We start from the raw sequence: 13,695 nt of genomic DNA, 5'->3' as shown, positions 1-13,695 counted from the left end.
ACATATTTAAAAAATCCATCATAATTTGATAAAATCATATTTTTGTGATTCCAGTCTTAAGGTTTATCCCACTCCCATTGTTCTTAAGGCACAAATGAAGACACTGAAAAGTACTACAAGTCATTTTTCAGTTATTCACTTCTGAGATGTTCTCAGTGAGAAGAAGCTGAAACATTTCCTCAGACGTCGCAGAACAAAAGAAAAGCTGGGTATCTTCATCTGTATCCTTGAACTCTGTTCCTTGTCCCAGTGTGCAAATTCCAATCTGGCTTTATCCCCACTGTCAATAGCCCTCTTGATGGGTTTTCTGTGCCTCAGTGGACCAGTGTGAATAATAATGATATTTGGCCAATGGTGGCAAGTCTGTCTCCCCTGAGCATTCTCTCAGCGCTTCCTAAAGAGTGAAATGATTATATATCCCCCCTGTGTGGATCTCTAATACCAATGCCCCTCAGCTATGATTATGTAGAGTGAGCGCCTGCTACTTGTCTTCAGGAAGAGGTTGTGGAGGAGATGTTAATGGCGGATGGACGGGGATGAATGCACAGAGGAACTAAGGTGCTAATAGTGTTTGCCAATGTGTTATCTGCTGCCAGGCCCTGAGGCTAAAGCTGGAGGCTACATTTTGAGACATACTTGAAAGGGTCTCATGTAGCTTAAAAAGGGTCTCACGGTGGCCGCAGGGCAGCCGCAGATAAAACAGTGACCGGTCATGAGTGACATCAGTAACAAACTAAATGAATCAAACACAAACTGAATGAACCCAGAATGTCTGACTGGCTGATTAGCTTTGAGCCTGTGTGAGACATTTAGGTCAGGGTGCTCCAGGAGAAACGTGTTAATGCTGGTGTGAGTGTGTGTGTGTGTGTGTGTGTGTGTGTGTGTGTGTGTGCGCTTGCCTCGGCTGATAAAGTGGATCAGGTCAGGGCAGTAGGACACTGTCTCCATCATCTCTCTTTCTACACCACCTATATTTTCTTTCACAGAAAAGACACAAACACACACATAAACACACACACACACACACACACACACACAAAGAGTTTCATTTGCCTCACCTTTACTAACCCGTGTAACGAGGCAATAAAGGTTCAATATATCGTGCTAAAGAAAGCTTCCTTTGATACATAACATTAGAGAAGCCAGTTCCTCCATTGGAGATCCAACACTTGAAAACAATGAAAGTTTTACATGGATCTTTGAGTCGTCATGGCCCTATTTAGAACCAATACCTTTACTAAAGAACCCCATATGAATAGTAAAAGGTTGACCTTTTTAGCACTAGATAGAACCCTTTTAAAACTCCACCATCCAAGGACTGTTATAGGTGTAGGGTTTGGATTTGCCCAGCCAGGGAATCGAAACCCTCAGACGAAGGTGATGTTGTTAACCACTATGCTACACCAACCAGTTTCTCCATCAGAGGGAGAAGAACCATTTAACCAGTGTGTACACGTTTAGTCCCACAAACAGTCCTCTGTAGTATAATACCAAAATGGGGCTCCCATCACCATTGCTGAACCATTATAGGTGCTATGTAGAACCACTTTTTTGGTTCTTTTAAGAGCAATTTACAAGATGTGCTTCTGGAGGAGGTGTGGCAGTTAAACTTACTAAAGAACCCCTTAAAGAACCCCTTTTAATTTACATATTGTTACTTCATAGACCATTTACTGATGTCTTTCACATTGCTATAAAAGTAGGATGATTACAATTTTTCTTTTAAATGTATATTAATATAATTGCATTCGTCAAGTCGCATGGTAAGATAGATAGACCTCACTAGTAGCCAAAATAATAGCAACCGTAAAATCTGTGCTTTTCAAATTCATGACATTTGAATGCTGGATCTTTAACTGAGCTTTCCTTCAATTCTTTTACTGTAATATTAAGTCCCCTGATTTCATTCCTACACACAGAATGTGTGAACACATGGATTGACTAAAAGGCTTCAGCATTTCCAGCTTTTATTAGAGACAGCCAGACAGTGCAATGCTGTTAGAAAGAGATTTGGAGAAACAAGACGAGTAGTCTTAGAGTAAATTGAGATCAGGCTCATGTGGTTATAGAAGATAAAGAGCTAAATTGTGTTCACGGGGAAGCACAGAATGTTCCTGCCTTAAATAGGGTTGAGATTTAGATATAGTTTTTAATGAAGAAAGGTCTGTAATGCTGCAGGTTTCATGTGTAGAAGCGTACTTATTTTAATTCTCCCCAATTTCCCCAATAGTCATTTCCAATATCCATCCACTATCCAAGACTCCACCTATCACACGGCACTACCAGTAACTGGTAGGATAAAGAATAGCCTGTGCTTCCTCTGAGTTGTTTTAAAACTGCTAATGCACCAGCATTGCACGGCTGAACGTGCCTTTAGGAGAACATTAACTGCCAAATCTTTTACGGTGACCAGCATTGCTAGTGGGAGGAGCAATATTTAGGCATTTCTGACTGCTGACTAAAGGTGCAATTAGCAGGCCATCTACTATTCATAAGGAAACAATGTACAGGCGGGCAAGCTGACATCACAGGGTAGTGGAGTTATTTTATGTAATTGATCCAGTGAACTGGATCTTACTTGATATTGCCTTTGTTCACTTTAGTTGTAGGTCTTATCTTTAGGCAGACAACAGTGAATCGCTCTTTACAGACACTACAGCGTGACAGCCCTCCCTCTTCCCCATCACTCAACCTGAGGCTAACCAGTGTTGGCATCTGCTAGCTGACATGACAGAACTGTAACAGAACTGTAACAGAACTGACAGGTATGATTCTCCTCCCAGCTTCAACTGCAGTTTGAAAAAGACGCAGTGCTGCTTAATGTGTCTCTGAGGAAAAATGTCTTAGCCCTCAGCTCCCCAGTGCTTGCAACACTTTGTATATTAGACACAATAAATTAGGAATTAAATAAATGATAATAAAAATAACTAAAGCTTTTATTTTATAAATTATTTATAAATTAATTGACCTAAAGAAAGATCTAGCCTACACTGTAACATAAACATTTTCTAATTCCAGAGTCTTTTCAGGTGGGGTTGCTGTCCTCCCTGGGTCCTCCTGGTGTCCAGTCGGTACGGCATGCAGTTAGCTAGCTGGAGAGATTGTGGTAGCATGTAGTCGAGTGCCCGGCTAGCACTGAGTTGCTTTAATGGCTTCCCCTTGAAACATGGCTCTCCATACTTTTCCTATGGTCGGACCTTCACCAAGCAGCGCTTCATCCTGGTAGACTAGCGTTAGCTTTTAACCTTTCTTGCCTCACTTCCATGATCGCTGCGTTTGGCTACATTTGAATTTTTATTATTATTATTTTTTTCTTTATTATACTTATTTGATGAGGACAATACACCAGCAATGGAACTGCAACATACAGTTATGCATTAGAGCTAGATGTACTGTGATTAGTGTGATAAGTCATTTACACCGCTTTTCCTTTAGCCACAGTTTAACACATCTGCTAAAAACAGTCATCTTGAACTGCAATTTTAACAGTGTTGCTACTTTTTTACCCATTAAAAAAATAATTTAAAAAAAGATTACAAAATGGCTGTAGATTTATAATCCTTTACTTTTGTCAATTAAACATTACAAAGAAAAGATATTAACAATATAAAACCCCCACATTGAATAGTTAGACAATTTACTCCCTTTAAATCCACATCTTAGAAGTATATCTCAATTTTACCAATTTACAAACAGCCAGAGCATTTTATTTTTTTAATAAATCATCCCCCCCCTTTTTTTTTTACATAAAGCTCTGTAGTAGCGAGCTCACAGGCAAGTAGTGATGCTATCGCTAAATGTGATGGCTGTTGCTGTTCTTTATCTGAAACATGCACACAGGTTTTTGTGAGGGACTTAAAAGGTTAAAAACAATAAAATGATAAATGATGTTGATTTTACAGTCAAAATGAGCAAAAAACACTAAACCAGTGACCAAGGTTTTAGGCATCCCTGTGCCTGAAGTACGAAGAACCGTTCAGCTGAACACCCAATGCAGGAGAGTCGGTTCAGTAACTGAATCAATACTGCCATGGTTCAGATGTCTGTGTGTGTGTATGTGTACGAGGGGGTGTGGCCTCACCCCGGGATTGAATCCTGCGTGGCGGGCAGGGAGTCAGTGTCAGCGGAGGAGACGGGCAGCAGAGGCACTGACTCGGTTGAGCGTGTATGGACTAATAACGGAGAGACACTTCTGCCATCCTGCCTGTATTCAGCTTCCAGCAGCTGGTAAGCAGAAACCCGGCCTTTTCTCCACTACTCTCTTCTCTGTCGTGTTGTGTTTGGGTTGCTGGGAATGTAGAGTTGTAAGTGTAGCTGCCTCCCAGTTTCTGTTTTTCTTGGTGTGAGTGCAGCTGTGAGTCTGTGAGAGTTTTGCGTGGCGGTCACTCTGAGTGCTGGCCTCAGAGTAAGACTCTTCAGGTTATTGAGTTAGTAGTGAATGCTCTGTGATCTCGCTGGGCATTTCCCCTGGTGTGTAGAGCACTTCAGTCTGACAGGGCAGCGCTGCATCTCCTGTGGGATCAGTGGGCAAGCAGAAACGAGCATACTCCCATCTGAAGGTTAGTAAGACGCACAGGCTTTCCATGTGCTTTTGGGTAATATGACAGGTAAGTGCACTTCCTTAAAATAGGATAAAGTGCAGCCTGCTTCTCTTAGCAGCTCATTAGTATGGGGCTACCCCAGTCCCCTGTGGACTGTGGACCAGTTACAAAGCAGTGAAGACCCACAGAGCCTGACCTCCCCCCATTCATTCTTTTGGCTCAAGAAACACCTGCTACTCTCTGCATAATCATTTTACCAATACAGACCCCTGTATACTCTCCCTGTCTCTCTTTATCTCTCACACACAAACAAACCTATCTATCTATCTGTCTATCTATCTATATATCTATCTATCTATCTATCCATCTATCTATCTATCTATCTATCTATCTATCGATCTATCTATCGATCTGTCTATCTATCTATATATCTATCTATCTATCTACTATCTATCTATCTACAGTGCTCTCTATCTATCTATCTATCTATCTATCTGTCTATCTATCTATCTATCTATCTATCGATCTGTCTATCTATCTATATATCTATCTATCTACTATCTATCTATCTATATATCTATCTATCTACTATCTACTATCTATCTATCTATCTGTCTATCTATCTATCTATCTATCTATATATCTATCTATCTACTATCTATCTATCTATCTACTATCTATCTATCTATCTATATATCTATCTATCATTCTATCTATCTATCTACAGCACTCTCTATCTGTCTGTCTGTCTGTGTATTTTATTAATCTCATTGATCATTGTGTTTGCAGTATTTATATAGCACCACTCTCATGCAAAAACCTTATATCTTCAACATGGCAACCTTACAGCAGCAGGGGAGTTTTTTTTATTACATTTATTAATTATAAAGTAATTCTGTCATTTCTATTGGTCCAATCATCATGGAATTATGACACAATGTAAAACACAAATGTCAGATTCACATCATATATAAGGGCGAATTGGCGAAAAGTTGACTATATATGACATCTAATTAATCATCTAACACCTAAATTATAATCAGCTCAATATATACAAATAAACAAATAAAGAAAAAAGCATTAGAAATGTAAACGTGTTGCCCTAAACATGTAGAAATTTCAGCTATTAAAATAACACACACCTTCTCAACCATCCTCGACTGTTTCCTTGCCTGCTGAAGTCAATGAACACCAGGATTTTAATGCTTCCAAATACGTGTTTTACACAGCGCAAAAAACACAGCCTGTTGCCCATAAAGTGCCCTCATGCATCTTCATTGTGTCTCAAAGTGGCTTCTATTCCCCTTCCCCCTGGCCATGCGCATGTGTGTGTGTGAGTCTTTTGTTGTGCTCTGGAGGAGTATGTGACACAGCAGGTTGCTAAAGAGTACACAAAAGGTTGGCTGGAGTCGTGGAGTGTGGCGCTGGAGAGTGGCCCAGAAGGTAAAGCTGATCTTAGATCAGTTCCAAAGCAGCAACTTCACCCAGTGCTACTGCATATGGCACAAAGAAAGCTCTGTTGTGGAAACACTAGCCCATAATCACCAGTCTCTCACTCTGCCTTCACCAGTCCCTGCCTCTACATATGCCTGGCCCTTTTGATCAGGATGGCCACATCATGGAGGAATGCAGTCCCTGCTGTATTTTCTACTTCTGCTTGGAGTTTTGCCTACAACAGCGTACACTTGAAATGCTATATTTGACCAGTCCGGACCAGTCCAGCGGTTAAAAACGGAATGAACTTCTTGTGTGTCCTCAGGATGCTGAACGGATATGGAAATGAAGACCTCCATGGAAATGGTCATAAAAACACACAGAAGCAAGTTTAAAACTTGTCTAAAGGAATATCAAATGTACACAGTTTTCCCCTTTTCCTTTAATGGACAGCCAAGACATGTTTGCCGTCTGACGTTGCACAGTGCTAATTGATGCTGTTAAAGCAGAAGGAGTCACCCAGAGTGGGGCATTGGTGTGAAATGGCTCACTCTAAAGAAACAATACATTTCTACCAGGCTTTGCCATGACTACAACTCAAATACATCCAATTTATATACCACCAATGGATCTACATGTGTCTTCTGCGTTTTACCAAATACCAAATATCAAATTCACCATACCAAATAACCACAAATCCATTTTATGGCCAAAATCTTATCTCAAAACTAGTCTAGTAGTTTTTTTTGGTGAATGTAATATTTTTGTTTTTCAAAAATAAGACATAGAATAAACAAACACATTGACGCACCACAATGAGGCTGAGAGAGAAAAATATAAATGTATATAAATAAATAAGAATACACTACATGAGATCCAATTTTACACCACACACAGCTTCATGTCTGATTAGACAAATCTCTAACAAAGTCAATAGCCTCGGATCACAGTTGAACTGTGGCTGCCCCTGATATAAAGTAATATAAAGACAGTAATATAAAGAAAAAGGAAATCCCTGATTCAGCAGAGAAGATCAGAGAAGAGTGTTACAAAACCCCCAAAATTGTTTGATTGGAGGATATTACCAATTGTAATAACTTTATGTGATGTAGCTTTTAGCTTAATGGTTTAATTTATTCACAAATTTTAAAACATCAAGTTTCCATTATTTTTTAGCTACATTAGCTTCTTTGCTGACTTTTGGAGTATATAGGGAAAAAAACGATATATATATTTTGTTGTTGAACTATTGCTTTAACAGAAGCCACCTGGCACAGGACGTGCACTCAGCACTTTGCACAATCTCTTGATTGCAACAAATCAGCCTTGCTGTTTGGTTTGAAGGGAGTGCATGCCTATGGTATTTCCATGCGCTTATCTGGCCCAGCGGTTTGGCAATGCCAGGTCCAGCCGCTGGTGTTAGTCCACCTGGTGAGTATTGTTAGACTGCAAGCACATGGAGCTAAAGCGTGGCTGTGGAATGCTGTGTTCAGTCCAGCGTCTCTGAATCTGAGTTGTGTCCAGAGCCATTAGAGTCTGTGTTTTCTTTATGCTGACGAGCTCTCCCGGAAAGTCTCAGCTTTCATATGGGAACCCATCCTGTCTGTGCGGGAGCAGGCACTGTCTCTGTTATTCCATGGTGCGGTTTCGGTCTAGTCAGTTCATATGCTAATTCTAATCAAGTCAAAACGTAAGCGTGTTTGTTATGTCTGCTTCTTCAACCTGACATTGTTCAAAGAGGCCTGTTTTGGAAAGTGAAACCAACCAGCAGGACCTGAAAATGTGCTGCTGTACCCTCAGCCCTCAGCGAATAGACCTACAGGTTAAAAACGTTAGGATTTAGTTTGAACGCAGTGCTGTCCAGGACAGACACATCTGGCTTCATACTGTCACCTCGTTCCATCTCCACCCTAGTCCAGCCTGTTTCACGTGTCTTACCTGTATCTGGTCAGCTGGTCAGCTGGTATAACCCCTACGTATTTCATGGTTAGTCTCAGTGTGCTTATACCACAGTCTCTTTGTTTGGTACAACCTTATGTGACCGTCTGTTCGTTCGCCTTGGTTGTCTTACCTAGTCAGAAAGTTTTCTTACCTTGCCATTGATACTCATTGATACATTTTTATTTTTAAACTAATATTTTATATGTATTATTCGCATCATCTGTCTGTAGCGTTTATTTCAAGACCCATGGAAACCAAGTGGCATTATCACGTATCCTTTTAAGCAGCCTCTTGAGACCACACCCCATAGCCTACCCTTCTCAAGGGACTATAGATGAAGTGACCACCCTTGCGTTCCAAAGGTCACAAAGCGACCATATGGCCAATAGACAGCCCAGTTATTGTTTGACTGATTAGGGCCTACACCTAGTTAAGCTTTGTTTAAAACTGGCTTTGTTTAAAACAACTAAGCGTAGTTTCAATGGGTTTACTCTTTTATGACTAATTATAAATATGACACATTTGAGACCATGAGAAGGCATCAGAATTAGGTGATTATAATTAATTGACCTATCCAGCTTGTACGTTTTCTCAAAGCTGGCTCTCGAAATGGTGTCCAGGCTTCACAGAATATCCGCTAATGAGATTCTGGTGGATTTTGGCTGAAGAAACCCCTCAGAAGAAGCCCCTCTCTGGATATTGTGTATCAGACTTGCCTCTAGCTGCATCTTTATTGTAGAAGATATGTGTAGCTTGATTACACACCGACAAAAGCAGCCTGTAAAGTGTGACCTTTCACAAAATTAAAAACAAATTCACACAAGTTATATTTTTGTTTCACAAACATAATGTAGTTTGAAATTATTAAATTGATAGATTAAATTAATCTGGGTTTTCTGACAAGAAAAGCTGTGCTACAGTTTCCTATTAGGTATATTAGGTTAAAAAGGATTTTGGATTTTGAAGTGTTAATGTAAATCTTGTCCAACTTTGCAATGCACTTAAATAGTGACAGTGTTTCTTAAAATAGACACATTAACTAATAGTTTAACTCCAAATGAGTTTGCAGCAGGTTTCTACTGAGGAAGTAAGAATGCTAGCTACTGAAGTGTGGATTTCCTAATAATATCATGCAACCAGACATTTGTCATTTAATGTAACCAGTTAATTCCCATTCAGATCTATATTTACATGTTAAGTTTCTAAAATCTTTAATCAAAATATATTTAACTGAATTTAATTTATTTGTCCACTAAGAGTGATTCGTACTGGGCAATGCTTACTTAAGGTGATGGATCCATAAAATACAAAAATGTTTTGTATGCCTGTTTTTGTCTTCATTTTAATTTTTGTTTTGTTTTAGGTCTCTGGTAAACCAAAAAAAAACAGCGGCAGAAATTAGTATATTACTAATATCATTTCAGAGGTATGAACTATTGTAACAACAGCATCAGTGTATGCTTATGTGTTGTTGGTCATATTAACTTCTGGTACGCAGAGGTAACTCGAGGTAAAGATTTAGAACGAGATATGATAAGGCTAAGTGACCTGCACTGCAATCGCGTTGACCAGCATTCATCTAAGTAAGTCTTGGTGGTTCCTCCTCTGAACTGAATTAGCAACGGACCTGCTGTCACAGCTAGAAAATGTGATGCAAAGAGGGCTGAGCAGTATGACATTAAACAGCAAGGGTGTAGTTTTTGTTTTAGAAGTGTGGGTGCACTATGAAGATGGAGCGTTGCCATGGAAATGGGTGTAGCCCATTGGTGTAAATCTATTACAGCCCATTGTTCTGTTTTTTATTAGCCAGGGTGATGCATATTAGTTCATATGAATTTAATATCAATCTCAGCTTCTAAACTGTAGCGTGGACCAGTCATTACTGCATTAGAGCATAATTGCTCTTGTGTTGCATCATTTTAACTCAAATCATAAGCTTGGTAGTCAACAGCTGGTGAATGATATAATAGTAATATAGCTAACAGTAATATAACAGTAATATAGCTAATTTATTAGCTAGGCACAACCACCAGTGAATGTACACATGTCTTCTGGGTTTTATATGTAATGTTGATGACAGCAAAATTCTTTATGGACTATTTTGTCTTTGCCCATCCTGAATGTACCTTTTTGCCATAAATTGGATTTAAAATGAGCAAAAACTACTGTAGAAGATACAGAAAACATATTATTTTCAGAATATTTAAAGATTTTTTAATACATTTTATTTACACACTAATTATCATAATATGATGACATGCAGATAAAAAAGCAATGGGACTGAATGGGACATTTGGTTCCATTTATCAACCGTGTGAACAATTCTGTAATTTGCTCAGATAGTTTCACACCAAACCACTCTCAAACATTTAATTATATTAATAATTTTTGGTGGAATACCCCTTTAAGCCGTGTTCATTCTCAGGCCTAAGAAATGGAAAACATGAAGTACTGGGACAGGCACCAGTGGCCTTGACGTTACACTGAGTCATATTAACGATGCCCTGTTGGTGTTAATCTGCGTCTGCAAGTTTCTTTTTTTCTGTTGGCCATCTCCTGTGGGCAGAGTGAGGCTCATCGTGCATGAAACCAGGGAGAGTACGAGAGAAGTAAAGAAGCATCACTGGTCTACTGCGTTAATTTTTTCCATTGCTGGTCACTGTTGGCTTGACTACATCCCTAATCGAGTTCTGAAAGTGCCTTCATGTCTTTTGTGGGCAAATGTAGAAGAAGGGCCTTCTGTTTCCAGCTGTCTGAACTGCTGCCGTGCGGAATTTGCGGTGGATTTTCTACCTAATTAACCTCCATTTTCTCGTGCAAAGGGACGCCTTTTTTCAGATGGAGGAATGTGATATGGCTTTAGTGCTCCTTGCGTTTGGTTATTTTCTCTAAGCCTGGCTCACGCGCAACATTAGCCTGCTTGTTTGGGCCCAGCGGAACCGTGTAATTCCACAAAGGCAGTGTAGACTCTACAGCTCTGGAGATGTGGAGGGGGCTGCGATAACATCTTCACAGTTTATTTTAGCCAAACTCGACTCAATTCGCCGCACTGCATGCCAGCGACCTGCACCACCAAAGCAAAGCCTTGGTACCTGAGGCAGCAGAATGTAGAACATTAGAACCATTTTTGCAGTGATTGTTGTTGTTCTATCTATGTGTCATTTGTAAGTCGTTTATAGTCATATTATGTTATAAGCACTTTTGGTTCCATAAAGAACCGTGTTTGTAGAAGAGAAGAGTGTGAGTGTGGTAAAGAACCTGTACATTTAGTGATGCACTCACACATCTCTGTAGGGGATTTTGAATAGATATTCAGTATTCACTACTCAACATTTAGTATGGGAGGGACTGTTGATTTTCTCATATGCAACACAATAGACATGCAGGGAGAACCACCAAAGAGATTACTAATGTGAGCTGGATAGAAGGATGAATTCATTCATAATTAACAGTGCAAAATACTCTTTTTCACTTGTATGCTGCTACATGTACACTTACTAATCACGTAATCTAGGGGAAAAAAGTGATCAGTATTTCAAACCAGTATTTGATTTTATTTCTTGAACTACTGAAGTTGAAACAACTTTGAATTTATTGTTGCTTCAGTGATTGAAAGGAGTCCAGGCCTTAGGGCAGCAAAGCAGCCCCAAACCAATGCTCACTACACCATGCTTGACAGTTGGGATCAGTTAGGATGAGGTGTTGGTGTGTTCTTTTTCCTCCAAACATAGCGCATTTGTGCATTTGTGCTATCTATCCATAGATTATTTGGAGCATCCAGGTGGTATTGGACAAATTTGAGACAGGCCACCGTTTTTGGACAGCAGCAGATTCCTTGTTTAGTCTTGTTTGGTTTGCTAATAGTGGACATATGAACAAAGGTTTTTGCAGATACCCTTGGGTTCTCTCTCACTTCATTCAGAATTAACTATAGCAATTTATTTTCATTTGCAGACAGTTCCAACCAGGGATTGATGTAGTTAGCAATGATTGGCTAGCCTTTTGTATTTCTTAAAAGGCAGGGTTTTTATGGCTTTATGTAATGGGCAATACCCATGTGAAACCCACATTTCCAAACCTGTTATCTACATTATGTAAAACTAAGTAAAAGAACTTTAGGCACCAAACCTGCCTTAACCTATTGACAATTAGGTTGAGAATTACCTGCCTCTGGTCAATGTAATATTTCAATAAGGTTACTTAGCATTGGTCTAAATATTCTGTTATTATTGCTGCTATCGCTGTCTAATAAGTGTCTAAATCTGTAGATTGAAACAGTATTAACTCAGCCAAGTTGTTGTACAGCTGTTCTCTATGCTATGTGTACACCTGTGTGTATGTGTGTTTATGAAAAACATGGCACATGCCCCCAGCTGCTCAGCTGAAAACCCACAGGTTGGGAAAGCAAAGAGCCACTAAGCATCAGTGCGTTTTTGCTGCTGAACGTCAGGCCACAGAGGAAGGGAAGGGTCCTCACTTGGAGCAGACATTCACCCAAAATAAACAGAGCCTACATTGTCCTTGGCAAGCCCAACACCCCCTCTCCATTTTTTAACTTGAGGAAAAGCCAATGTGGATTTAGCTGAATGTGCAGAGTTGTAGGTCTGGACTCGGCCCATGCTAAGGCATCAATTCAGAAGGTGCTACTGCAACTGACTAACACTGCTAAGACTGCTAAGACTTCTAAATTCATTTTCCTCTGTGGACGAAATGAATGAGTTTCCTCTCTGTCTCCAGCTGTGCTCTGAAGCACTTACACTTAGTCTCACTTTCAAGCCTTGCTATAATACAGGGTACAGAAGGAATTGGTCTTTTTGCCTCACCATTAATAGGTGGCTAAATATCAGTTCTATATGAACAGTTCTGATTACTACTACTAAAAACATTTATCATTATGTATCATGTATATTTGTGAGTATTTACTGTCCGTTTTGTTGCTCCTGGATGGAGCTTTAGCCTTTTATTTCAGGCTACAAAAGAAGAAAAAAATCTTAACACTTCAGTTCTAATGCTGAGAGATGCTGGAAGTACCAAGAAGTTCTGGCATCTGTACTTCTTTGTTTTGCTGCGTATGTGAATAGTTCTGCACACTGACTCAAATTGGTTTTGGGGAGCTATTTCTACTTGAGGCATTATTTTAGTTACTAGGCTTGGCATGGTTTTAGGCTACTTTTTTACCCTACTTTACACTATAGTCCTATGGTCCACTTGCCTCTTAGGACATAGTCGTCTCATCTTCAGGAAATAGGAAACTTTCAGCCCAAAGCAAATGATAAGTGCCCACCACTGTAACTTGGTGACTCGTACTTCTGTATATTTCTACTTGGCTAAACTTTGAACTGAAGGGGTCACATGCTGGATTCAGAACAGGCACTATTGTGTTCTACAGTTCTACAGACTGCTACACATACACATACAGGTCAGTGCTAGTCCATTACTATGTGCACTCATGTTACTGGGTACAGCAATTAGGTAGCATTTTTGTTTAGTTTAGTGCTTGAAGTATTGTTCTAGACTTCATACAGGGATTTAGGGGTTGTGTATGCAGAACATGAATGACCTCTCATAGGCTACCATGGAAGATAGATTGAGAATGTAATACTACCCCACTTTATAACATTTGGTAATGAACAGAATATGTCAAATTGGGTCTGTTTAATGCCCCTTCCTGTGGCAGGCCGGTGTTTGATTCCCCATCCAGGCAAGAACACCATACTTCACCAATAAAAGCCACTGGATTAGAATCTTAACATGTTGAACATTACAACAGCAGAAGAGC

The 13,695-nt window shown here is 39.7% G+C and overlaps 1 protein-coding gene across 3 annotated transcripts in view; it reads left to right on the top strand.

Annotated features, from left to right (window-relative positions):
- Positions 1-4,124: 4,124 nt before the first annotated feature.
- tiam2b (TIAM Rac1 associated GEF 2b) overlaps positions 4,125-13,695 on the top strand; it is a 56,438-nt gene continuing 46,867 nt past the window's right edge. For all 3 annotated transcript variants that reach the window (XM_072686808.1, XM_072686815.1, XM_072686792.1), the window contains exon 1: positions 4,125-4,227. The gene's annotated coding sequence lies outside the window, so the exon portion shown is untranslated. The remainder of the gene's footprint in view (positions 4,228-13,695) is intronic.

Source organism: Salminus brasiliensis, chromosome 1 (genome assembly GCF_030463535.1).
Source record: "Salminus brasiliensis chromosome 1, fSalBra1.hap2, whole genome shotgun sequence".
NCBI classification, from domain to species: Eukaryota; Metazoa; Chordata; class Actinopteri; order Characiformes; family Bryconidae; genus Salminus; species Salminus brasiliensis.
The sequence above is the reverse complement of the archived record's forward strand: the minus strand, read 5'-3'. Positions and strand labels throughout refer to the sequence as shown.